The sequence below is a fragment of the Octopus bimaculoides genome, chromosome 22 (assembly GCF_046866305.1).
Source record: "Octopus bimaculoides isolate indiv1 chromosome 22, ASM4686630v1, whole genome shotgun sequence".
Taxonomy (NCBI): Eukaryota; Metazoa; Mollusca; class Cephalopoda; order Octopoda; family Octopodidae; genus Octopus; species Octopus bimaculoides.
This window is the reverse complement of record NC_142949.1, coordinates 36753230-36765729: the sequence shown is the minus strand read 5'-3', so window position 1 is coordinate 36765729 and position 12500 is coordinate 36753230. Positions and strand designations below refer to the sequence as shown.

Below are 12500 nucleotides of genomic sequence, written 5' to 3'. Positions count from 1 at the left end.
GATGATTAGCTGGTTGGTTGGATGAATGGGTGGTGGGTTAATTTCTCTAATCACGATTTGCATCCTACAGAAAGAGAGAGAGAGGGGGAGAGAGAGTAAAAGAGATACAAATAGAGTTAACATAAGAGGCGCGAGAAAGTGGGTAGATAGAATCAGAGGAGGAGGAGGCGACAGAGTAGTTATAGGTGGTATTATACAAATGAGAAATTTGTATTATTTAATTTTTGAAAATTAATATTCATCTCATCATACCGTATAATCACCAAGAAATTAGATAGAAGTTAAATTATAGTTATTGTTGATTATAACATACTGCCTGATGTTACTCCGCGTTGGCAAAAGTGTTCTTACGAAGTCATCTGTCGTATGTTGATTAACACTCTAGTTTTCTGATGATAAATTCCTTGTTAGCTACAATCACAGCTGCGACAACTAATAACGATGATGGTGGTCTGTCGTAGTCTGAGGAAGACACTTGCGCAATTTCTTACTGAGCAACCTGCACGGTGTACCACTCCTCAGGTGTCCAGCTGATGGCGGTGTGTTGCTCAAGTATGCAACACACCGCCCGCACAATCCAGGAACCGAAACCACGACCTCGCCAACGTGAATGCAACACCCTAACCTCTAAGTAATGTGCCTTCACAGAGATAATTACAGCAAATAAATAAACCAAACCAAATATATGTCACTTATGTTTACAGCATTGATTTATTGTAAGGTAGAGCGGCCAACATCTTTAGAACCCCATAAAAAAAAAATCTTGCTTTGCGGTATTTTTTCCGGCTCTTTACGATCAGAGTTCAGATCCTGTCGCGGTCAACTTTGCCTTTCATCTTTTTGGATTCGATAAATTTAATTACTAGTCAGGTATTGCGTATTGAGAATTGGGGTTAGTCGATACCATCGAACTTGTTCCGAAATTAGAAACAAAATTTATAGCACTGTGTTAAGTTGCCATCCAGCATCAGACAACTATACGGAACTAAAATTACTCTGGTCTGGTATAATACGTATCTACATAAATAACGGAGACGTTGAATCATAGCGAGGAGAAGGCGTTGAAAAAAAAAAGTTTTAATAAAGGAAAAAGGGCAACAGTTAAAGAGAGTCTGAGAGGTATTGATCTATTTTTTTCAATTATAGATTCTTTGACGATCGAAATGCCCAATCTTTGATGTGTATCTTCGTTTGTAAACGGGTTGTGAGGATGATTGATTAACGAGTTCGGTTATTAATCTGCGTGCATGCATGCTACTTATCTTGTTTTTCCTGTTGGCGTTGAAAGCGAATTTTTCACTATATTCTTCAATCCTGTCTTTAATAATAACAACGCCACATAGCGGACGGATGGTAGCAATAGCTTTCGATCTTAAAGGAACTCTGATGTTATTTCTTCTTCAACTAGAAGAAAATTTGCAACACTTCTTTAATTCCTCCAGCCAGGCGCTGCCTTTAGTTTGGGTGATTGTAGCCCCTACCCTGCTAAGAAATTGTTTGAGCACATATGCGTCACTTGCGTGAAATAACACAGGAACACGCATACACCACATATGTAGGTGCATACACGCACATACCACATACATGTGTATACACACGCATGCGCGAGCAAGCACTCAGACACATTATTGCATTTAACAGTCATTGCATTTCTAAAGGAATATCAAGGATTATCTTTTTCTTCTTTTTTATGTTTACGTTATATCTTTAAAAATGTCGTGATGCCATGTAACAATTTTCAGTCTTGGAACTCATTTACTGTTCGTTCGACCTCGGCGTTTTTGATAGCCAACTCTTGTTTCGCTGGACCATTTTTCTTATGATTTGACCGCTGGAGTTTAAGGATCAAGTCTGGTTTCCGGTTTGAGCACTGATATGCTTATCTATTCTGTTGGATGAGAAGATGCATTTAGTGGCATCGTCATAACAGTTGTATACACACATATACACATACACATACGCACAAACAAACACACACACTCGTATGATGACACACTGATAATATACAGATCGATTGATTGACTGAGGGCGAGAGAAATGGACAGGCACATAAGTATAAGTACGTACATATACATATGTATTACTAAACACACATGCAGATAGAGACACGAGAGACAGACGCATACATACACTCGCTGTGCCTCTACTTAAGACAGCCTCTGTCTCTCGGAACTCCGTGGTGAGTGGTATTCTTTGATTGTATATTTCTTGTGATTCCTGACTTGTGTACAATAATGAGAACACGCACACTTAGACACACAGACACAGTGAGAGGCAATGTTGTGTTATGTAACTGCTAATGAATAAGAAATAAATACATGAGGAAGAGAGAGTGAGGGTGGTGGGGAGACAGAGCGCAAAGAAAGAGAGAAAGACGGAGAGATAGAAAGAAAGAAGGAAAGATAGAGAGAAAGAAAGAGACAGTCAGGCAGACAGACTGACAAACAGATAGATAAGTAAATAGAGAGGAGGAGAAAGACAGACAACAGACAAGCAAGCAGACAGACTGAAAGAGAGGAGAGAGAGAGATAGAGAGAGAGAGAGAGAGAGAGAGGTGAAGGAGAATAGCGAAGGAAAATAGGAAGAAGAGACAAGAAAAAAGAGGAAAAACTGGGAGGAAGGAAAGTGAGTAAAGATTGAGATGAATTTAGGAGTGGTATGGGTGGTGGATGTGGTGGTGGTGGTGGTTGTCGAGGAGGGAGGGAGAGGAGGGGATGTTGAGGGAAGGATAAGAGGATTGAAGAGGAGGAGAATGAGGAGAGATGGGGAGGAAGGGGAGAGGAATTAGGGAGGAGGAAAAGGAGAAGAGGGGGCAGAAGGGAAGGATGAAGAAGGAGAGAAAGGAGAGAGAGAGGGAGAGGAAGAAGTGGAGGAAGGAAGAAAGGAAGGATGAAGTGGGAGAGAAGGAAGAGGAGGAAGGAAAAAGAAGAGGTGATTGCTTTTGATGATGATGATGATAATGGGGACGATGATAATGATGATAATCAGGAGGAGGAGGAGGAGGGTATGATAACGATGATGATGATGAAGGTGGTGGTGGTTAGTGGTGGTGGTCATACTAGTGGTGTTAGTGTTGGCGGTGGTGGTGGCGGTGGTAGTGATGGTGGTGGCGGCGATGGTGTTGGTGACGGTGGCGGTGGTGGTGGTGGTGGTCATACTAGTGTGTTGGTGTTGGTGGTGGCGGTGGTAGTGATGGTGGTGGTGGTGGTGGTGGTGGTGGTCATACTAGTGTGTTGGTGGTGGTCATACTAGTGTGTTGGTGTTGGTGGTGGCGGTGGTAGTGGTGGTGGTGGTGGTGGTCATACTAGTGTGTTGGTGGTGGTGGTGGTGGTGGTGGTGGTGGTGGTGGTGGTGGTGGTGTGTAGGTGTTCCAATTACTGATTTATTCCAACATCAAAGTAAAACAGTGAAAAAGTTAACAGTGAGAAGCAATTGCCGTCAATAGTTGCAGACTAATGGAGAATTTTCACAGCAATGACTCAAGCTGGAGTTCGTCTTCATTACTTTCAGACCCTGTCTGTGTGTGTGTGTATGTGTGTGTGTGTGTGTGTGTGTGTGTGTGTGTGTGTGTTTGCGTCTGTGTATGTATATGTATATGCGTGTGTGTGTTTATATATATATATACATATGCATGTATATAACTATATGCATGTATGCCTATATATAATTATATGCATGTATGAATGTATGTATACATGTGTGTGTGTGTGTAATAAATGGACATGTACATACACAATATAATTTTACTTCATCTCTCTCTCTCTGTATACGTATATGTGTAGGACACATATATATATTTATATATATACGTATATATATATATATATATATATATATATATATATATATATATATACATTTATATATATTTATATATATACATTTATATATATACATATATATATACATACATATATATGCACATATATATATGTATATATATGTGTGCGTATATATATATATATATATATATATATATATATGTATGTGTGTGTATGTCTATAAACACACACACATGGTTACACATTTATTGTGCAATCTTCTGTGCGTGTGCGTGTGTGCGTGCGAGCATGTATATGATAGCTGCATGTAGCAGTGTCTTTATTGTCGGATTCTGTGTGCCTGCACTTCTCCATAAAAACGTATCGGCGTATCTGTCTGTCTGTCTGCCTGTGCACGAATATGTATAATTCTATTCGTTTTTATTAGTTGGCTCTGGCTAAATGAATGACTGTATGTATTGACGTGTGCGTTTCTCTTTTTTTTAATACTTTGTCTTGGTTTTCATTTTGCCTCCATGTGTTTGCGTGTATGTATGTGTGACCATATTTCGTCCTTAATACTCAGTTCTCTGGAAGAGTTAATTGTTATGACGTTTCCTAGAGCGTTGCAGTTCTTTGGTAGAGAGTGTAGAATAGAAAGACAGCAGGAAAGACGAGGAAAAACTGGGAAAGCAGACGAGAATAAGCATCCACGTGGTTTGCTTATTTCTCTGGGATTACACAGATGACGTAGGTACCTCTGATGAGTAACATTCGAAAATCGATAAAGGCAGTTTATCATTTCTTTCAATTTACGGAGAAATAGTTTAAATTTGTCGTGTTTATAAGCTTATTTATATAAGTTGGCAAATATGCTACTTGAACTGAGGTCTCCACTGGCATGGCGTTGATATTAAATAAAGCGTTAAACACATATGTTATGCAAATGTGTAACAAAATGAACTGGTGTAACAACACCAGTTCTCAGTGGCTGATGAACTGGCTGAATATACGTATTAACAGTTTGGTCAATTGATGCGGACAACGATGAGTGGATGTTTGATAAGTAACTTGCTTACCAACCACACGGTTCTGGGTTCAATCCCACTGCGAGCCAACTCAATTCATTCGACTAAAAATAATCCTTCAAGGCGGTGCTCCAGCATGGCTGCAGGCTAATGACTGAAACAAGTAAAACATAATAGACAGACAGACAGACAGACAGACAGATAGACAGACAGATAGATAGATAGAAACAAACAGACAGACAGACTGAAAGAGGGCGAGATGCGTGTATAGGAAATAGACACTGGTGTATTGGACAATGTGCATCCTAATCCGTCTAAATAGAGTAATATCCTCTGGGCGTGCTCTGTAACTAATCTACTTCATCAACAGCAGATCTAATAAACCGTTTGAGGTTGTCTATATACTGCATGAATAGTTGTTACTGTATGGAATAAACCGGAAATATTAGATACATGTTCACAAACGATTTACGAAACGAAATTTATTGCTAAATAACTCCAAGTAGGACAAATCAATAAAGAACATGTTCATTTTTAGCAAGCCGTCTCCCTAATTCGTTTTGCACGGTAGAATATTTCTCAGTAACACTGCGAATCATAGCATATTCTCCTTTCTAGTAAGTTCTTTATTGAGGTGAACTCGTTGTAGCCCTCTGGTAATTCGGCAATTCTCTTGGCATCGTAAATCTTTTGTAAGCATATATTCGGTATTTCCTGCTTTTTCCATGCAGTATGAATTATTTGGGTTGTACATGTATATAAATAGCCTCTTACGGATTATTAAATCGTTAAATAGGTTTACACTGATGAAGGCTTAACTGAACACTGGAATGCAATCAACTGGCAGAAGCAACATGGTTTCCGTATACTTTACATATATTACAGACATTCAGTTTCTATGAATCTAAAGTGTGTTTTTTTCTTTTTAGTATTGCTCAAATTTAGTCAATGTGCGTGTGCGTGTGTGTGTGTGTGTGTGTGTGTGTGTGTGTGTGTGTGTGTGTGTGTGTGTGTGTGTGTGTGTGTGTGTGTGGACTCCTCTTCCTTTTAATTTTCTGTCGTTCTACTCTGTGTAAGCTTGATCTATTAATATAAATATCTATGTATTTATATTCTTTTACTTGTCGTACTCATTTGACTGCGGCCATGCAGGAGCACCGCATTTAGTCGAGCAAATCGACCCCAGAGCTTATTCTTTGTAAGCCTAGTACTAACTCTATCGGTCTCTTATGTCGAACCACTAAGTTATGGGGACGTAAACACACAAACATCGGTTGTCAAGCGATGGTGGGGGAGACAGACACACACACAAATATATACACACACACACATATATTTATACATACGATGGGCTTCTTTCAGTTTCCGCCGACCAAATACACTCACAAGGTTTTGGTCGGCCCGAGGCTATAGTAGAAGACACTTGCCCAAGGTGCCACGCAGTAGGACTGAACCCGGAACCATGTGGTTGGTAAGCAAGCTTCTTACCACACAACACAACCTGCGCCTAAATATCTAAATACTCATTGTATGAAAGTCTTCAGTCTTTGTATGTATACATGTATACATACCTTGTATATCAAGCCCAAGCTCTTATATTTGATTTATCAGCATGCAAAGAAGTATTTTCTTTGGCCACGTACATCTGCCATGTAGAGCTTTTCTCGGCTAACTCTCTCTAGTACCATGTCTTACTGTTTCTAGCAATCCTAGTCAAAGAAATAATGGCTGTCTTGTTTATGTAGTTCAAGATAACAATTTTAGCTCTTCAAAAATGACTTGTTTTGCGGTACGTCGTCGTCGTTGTCGTTGTTGTTGTTGTTGTTGTTGTTAACGTAAACAGTAACATACAAATTGATAAAATTGACGGCACTTTTTTAATGTTAAAGTATTATTTTTCGTAATATGCTTGTCTGGATTTTTTTTTTTTTTTTTTGTGTTTTCTTTTTAATTCTCTTTGATGATAGGCTTACGTCCATGTTTTGATATCAACAGTTGCTTGACATAAAGCCATAACGAGATGTGGGTAAATTAAAACAGATAAATAAGATTGTATCCAGAAATGTGTTTTAATTCTCTTTAGTATGCGGCAAATGTCCCACGAGTCCGAGAGAAGTTTCATTTTGAAAATTGTTTTAAAAAGTAATATTTTTTTTTCTTTTTCCTGACCGGGGTAAAAAAAATCCCAAATCCCCGGAGCGACAGTGAAGACACATCTGCTAATAATAACAACAACAACAACAACAACAACAACAAAAACAACAATAATAATAATAATAATAATAATAATAATAATAATAATAATAATAATAATAATCGTCGGTATCTTAATTTCTTTATTACATAATTGTTTTTAATCTGTGATTTATATTGCATTTCCAGCAAGCTATTGGGAAATGTGATAGTATGTTGGATAAAAATCTTCATTAGCAAGCCAATAATATTATATGAGATTAAAGATATCACACCTCTCTGCTTCAATATCATTTTTATTACGCTTTTTATTTTATTTATTAATTTATTGTTCCTTTTGCTTTTTTCTGTTTTCTCTTTTTTCTGGTTTTTTATTCTTTTTCCTGTCTTTTTTCTTTTTTTTTCTGTTTCTTTCTTTTATTTCCTTGTCTTAGGAGTGCTATGTTTTGTTTGATTTATTTTATTTTTTTCTTTTGCATATTCTCTTTCGCTTTGTATTTTACTTTCATTTTCACCATTTCTTAGTAACAACCAATAATAATAATAATAATAATAATAATAATAATAATAATAATAATAATAATCCCAAGAAGAAAAACTAGAGACTTGCATCATTGAAAATCAACATTTCTGAATTATTCTTTCACTTCCAATAGAGAACAATGACATTTTAGTTCGCTGAATTTTTATTATTATTATTATTATTATTATTATTATTATTATTATTATTACTTGTCGCTATTATAACAACTATTTTCATTATTGTTGTTGTTGTTGTTACTAATGTCATTATTGTTGTTGTTGCTGTTTTTGTTGTAAATATTGTTAAATGTTGCTGCTACTGCTACTGCTGCTGCTGTTGCTGCTGCTGCTGTTGATGCCACTATTATTATTGTTGCTGTGTCTATGGCTGTCGTCGCCATTTAAATCATCATCATCCTTATCATCATCATCATCATCAGCGTCATTTGTCTGTAAATATACAATCCTATGCAAATTATATTAATTTCTAAATTCACAACAATAATAACAATAATAATAACAATAGTGGAAGGAGAAAAGGAACAGTAGTAGTAGTAGTAGTAGTAGTAGTAGTAGTGATATGATAATCACTATATTAAATGTCAATAATAATAATAATAATAATAATAATAATAATAATAATAATAATAATAATAATTATAATAGAAAAGCTTTCTCTCTATAAAGATCTGCAAATTGAATTCACAAAAATGTGGAAGCTTAGTACTACGACAATACCAGTAATAATTGGTGGGTTGGAATGATAAAGAAGGTAGCTGAGAAGTATATTAAGCAACTCCCTGGAAACTCCAATCTCCGTGAACTACAAAAGATAGCCTTGATGGGTACAGTCTATATAGTATAGGCCGTATTATAAACCCCTCTCCATCTAACATGGAATAAATGTGGTGATAATTTTAGCATGCATAGCAAAATAAAGTGGCCTTGCTACTCTTGGCCTCCGGCAGATGCCCGGTGCTAAGGCAGCTGAAATAAAGTTATAATGAAACGAAACCATAAATAATAATAATAATAATAATAATAATAATAATAATAATAATAATAATAATAATAATAATAATAATAATAATAATAATAAAATCTATCTATCTTACTGTCTGTCTGCCTATCTGTCTGTCTGTCTATTTATCTATTTGACTATCTGTCTGCCTATCTGTCTGTCTATCTGTCTGTCTGTCTATCAATCTATCGAGCGCCGGTAGGTGGCAGATGGCCAGCAGCACTTACGAAGAATCTATGTTGTGTATTATGTATTGTAGTATACCAGTGTGTATAAAATTTGTGATATATATATATATATATATATATATATATATATATATATATGTGTGTGTGTGTGTGTGTGTGTGTGTGTGTGTGTGTGTGTGTGTGTGTGTGTGTGTGTGTGTGTGTATACAAACATTGAATGGCGCTACATGAAATATTTTTGCTCCAGAGAGACCAGTATTTTAATCTAAAGCTATTTCAAGCGCATATATTAATTTATGAGTTATAGTATTTGGTAGTAGTAATGTAGAATATATGCAGATTATATTGATTGTGTGAAGAATATATTATGTTATTTACGTTACTGAAATGATGATAGTAGCTAGTATGAAACGTATACCTGACTAACAGCATTTATTTTTTGCTATTTTGTGTAGTAATGAACCTTATGATATTTAAGCGTTTTCATATTTTTTATCATTCCCGTTGCATCTATTATTATTATTATTATTATTATTATTATTATTATTATTATTATTATTAACGTTTCTATACTTTTCACCCTCTCTCCCATTTTGGAGTAACTTTGACAAACTTGTCTATTCCAATACATGCTTTCATGTCACTAAATGTCATTATCGTAAAAGTCCTTGACAATGCGCCGCATAGGGCTGTCATCCGTACTTCTATATTTTCCTGCAAACAGGGCTAGGCTGCTTATCTGAGAAATAAAAGCATTTTGCCGATGGACCTAAAAGGGTGTCAAAAGAGGGATGAAAGAACACACACATACACACACATATTATATACGTTGGATATTTAATATTATATTATATGCATTTTATATATATATATATATATATATATATATATATATATATATATATATATATATATATATATATATATATATATATATAAGATATATGTATATATATATAAGATATATGTATATATTAAGCATATGTATATGTATATTAGATATGGCGGATGTGTGTATGTGCATGTATATATGCATACATACACGCACGTATTGTGTGTGTACGTGTGTGTATGTGTGTGTGTTATAGTATATATATATTTGTAAAGTGAGCTATTATCGAAGACCTGAGAAAACAAAGAAAGAAAACAATTTGACCATGTAAAGCTTTTGACAACCAAACTCACTCGTGGATATTGGGAACATGTGCATGAAAAACAAATGGAAGCTTTAAGTGATCGCTCGCCCTGCTCGAAATAGCAGCCAAAGCTCTTTCAAACCACACACTATGAGATAAAGAAAAGATGGTGTAATCAGAGTCAGAATCATGTCTAGGCTCCCTGGTAAGAAACTTACTTCCAAGCCTCATGGTTCAGGGTTCAGTCCCATTGTGTGGTACCTTTGGTAAGCGTCTTCTACTATAGCCTAGGCTGACAAAAGCCTTGTCAGTGGATTTTGTGGACAGAAACTGAAAGAAGACCATCGTGTGTGTGTGTGTGTAAGTGTTTGCTTATATACACATACATACACATGTGTACATATACACATGTGTATGTATGTGTGTGTACATGTATTATGTATGCGCTTACATATATGTTTATATATATAAATATAAACACACACATACACACACATATATACATATATATATATATATATATATATATATATATATATATATATATACACCCAAACACATAAAGAGAGACAGATACTGTGTTAAACATTTATATATTCTCTTTATTTTGCCAATACATGGATCCATGCTTCTTGTTAAGATGTGCAGATAAATTATACTTGCTCACCATACATCTAATGGTTGTACATAGATTGCCAAACCAGGTGGAATCTATCATAAACAGCGGAAATGATGTAAAAACTCAAATTACTTTTGATCTCCTTTCGGAATTTGATATTAAAAATTTAAAGAAACTGATATGTATACTTTGATAAAGAAACCTACTTACTAATTTGAGGAGAATATGTGACTTTTACTAAAAAAGAAGAAAGGCAATTACTAAATCTGATTTGTCCAGAAAATTCTTATAAATTCCAATTTTTATATATTTTATCAGCATATGATTTTCAAATTTTTTTTATTATTGAAGATTGTCAACTTCAGGAATCAATCACAAAAAAAAATTTTGTCCACTGCGACATAATTATCTTACACTCCGAGAGAGTGCTTTTTACCGTGTCTGTTTATACTTCTGAAATTATAGATGATGGTAAATATTTGCAAATCAACTTTTCTACAAATTATAAGTTTAATCCAACGTCAGCCAATTATATTGGTTCCAGAACGCTTTTAAATTTGTTGAAGGGTTTAGGCGATGAAATCGACCACAGTACTTAGTCTTTAAAATCTGGTACTTATTCAATTGGCGTCTTTTGCCGAACTGCTAAGTTACATCGGCGTAAAATATTCAACACCGTTCTCAAGAACCTGAACGCTCATACGTCGTCTTCGACGATAGATTCCATCATGTGTCTGTGTGTATGTGTTTGTGTGCGTGTGTGCGTGTGTGTAAATGTATATGGTGGGTGTGTAGTGTATATATATATATATATATATGTGTGTGTGTGTGTGTGTGTGTGTGTGTGTGTGTGTGTGTGTGTGTCTATGTTTGTATGGCTGGCTGGACGTATGGATGGATGTTCTGTGTGTCTAGGAATTCGTATGATAGTTTTGTATGGCTTTGTATAGTCTTTTGTGGTTATTGTTCTCGTTTTGTGTTTTTGATATCTTATTTTGCTGTAATAAATTGTCTTTTTAATGCATTGTGTGTGAATACGTTTGTGTGTGTGTGTGTGTGTGTGTTTATGGGTGGGTGAAAGAGTAAGTAGTTGTGGTTGCTTCTGTTATATTGCCTTCATTTTGTTTTGAGAAATCATCGCTATATGCTGTGTGATCGCTTCTGTTCTGTTGTTATTATCTGTGGTTTTGAAGTTCCACATGTTTTATGTGCGACTTGTATCGTTGTTGTAGTATTGTGACGCTTTTATTAGTCCATATCAGTAAGAAGTTGTCCAATTTGTTGTTTGAGATTACTGTGAGACGACACTGTCGTGATTGGATTAAATTTGTATTCGTCGTTTCCCATAAATCCTGGACCAGCAAGAATTGCTTTTATTGTAAGTTTATATTGCGTGTCATGGTTGATAATCAACATGGTAGCGCAGAGGTTGCCTGGCTTTGTTTGTATTCTATTATATCAGCTTCGTTTGGCTTTCTTTGTTTGTCAAGTTCTTATTTGTTGGTCGTGGATTATACTTTGCTATTCTTCATTGTAAACAGTTTATATTTTGTGCATAATCAAGACAAAGATGCCATAAAAATAACAGGAATAATAATAATAATAATAATAATAATAATAATAATAATAATAATAATAATAATAACAATAATAATAATAATAATAATAATAATAACAACAATAATAACATTAATAACAATAATAATAATAATAATAATAATAATAATAGTTTTACAAGTCTATGTATCATCGCAAAGTACTTCGTATCTTAATGATTATTCTTGAATTACGTAAGAGTGGATTTCGTTTCGCTATGTATTTTGTGTTTTTATAGAAGGATGTTGATAATGTTTATTATTATTATTATTATTATTATTATTATTATTATTATTATTATTATTATTATTATTATTATTATCATTATTATTATAAAGTAATCGAGCTGGCAGAATCGTTAGCACGCCGGGCGAAATGCTTAGCGGTATTTCGTCTGCCGTTACGTTCTGAGTTCAAATTCCGCCGAGGTCGACTT

At 35.0% G+C, this 12500-nt stretch overlaps 1 protein-coding gene across 2 annotated transcripts in view; it reads left to right on the top strand.

Moving 5' to 3' along the window:
* The window catches only part of LOC106870321 (uncharacterized), a 258020-nt gene that overhangs the window by 211687 nt on the left and 33833 nt on the right, over window positions 1–12500 (top strand). The gene's annotated exons all lie outside the window — the stretch shown is intronic.